Source organism: Seriola lalandi, unplaced genomic scaffold, assembly GCF_002814215.2.
Source record: "Seriola lalandi dorsalis isolate HSWRI2012SDOR001 ecotype SW California unplaced genomic scaffold, Sedor1 jcf7180002053944, whole genome shotgun sequence".
Taxonomy (NCBI): Eukaryota; Metazoa; Chordata; class Actinopteri; order Carangiformes; family Carangidae; genus Seriola; species Seriola lalandi.
Genome location: NW_019524497.1, coordinates 405,482 through 406,409, shown reverse-complemented (window position 1 = coordinate 406,409; position 928 = coordinate 405,482).

Below are 928 nucleotides of genomic sequence, written 5' to 3'. Positions count from 1 at the left end.
GGGGGGGGGGGGGGGGGGGGTTGGACCAAGTCTATATTTTGTTTCACAGATAAAAGTGTTAGAAGTTAGAATTATTTAACTTCAGGCATTTCATCTTTGCTCATTTCAAACCACCATGCTGTCACAGCGAGGTAAACAAAGGCTGACAGGTGGGGATGGTTGTAAGACCCTTCAAACCACTTTTACAACTAAACACACTTTCTGTATCCTTCTCCTTTTTTTCAGCTGAGACGTTGAGTTGGTTAAAAGTATCAACAACGACCAATAGTTGTGGATTATGATCATTCTTAAAGTGGGGACTTCTTGTTGATCGTGGTCAACCACAGGAAGATGGTGAAGTGTTGGCACATGCACGTACAGTAAACTTATTTAGATGCATCATTTGTGGTGAGATGGTGTGGTGTGATGGTGTCACTCTTATTGATATAACTTCCCCCTGGTAGTGGGGCAGGTGGTAACCACGGTAACAATTTATTATCTGTGATATTACTCGGAGAAGTTGAAAAAAATGCTGTTTGTTGTCGACAAATAAAGGTACTTGGTGCCATGTGAGTTATAGGTGCTGAGACGACGTGTTACAACATCCCCGGTCTCCACTACAGCTTCAACAAAACATGTTTATCCAAATAAACCTCACACATAGCATTCATCTGTCAAGTCCCACAGACTTTATGGAAGTGCAATACTAAATTACTACAGTATCCTTTGAACAGAATAAAACATTTACACAGCTGTTTTTCCTTTAAAAGATGCAGATTAAAGCTTTTGGTTCATTTATCCTCTTATCCATCAGGATGACTTGCATTTCATAGCTGTCCAGTGAAAAACATGTATCCAAAGTCTGTGAGTTTTGTTTTGTTTTTGTATAAACTACAGGATTAAGTGTTCGTTTGTGGCTTGAAATGAAATTCTCTTAGTTCTTAAGATA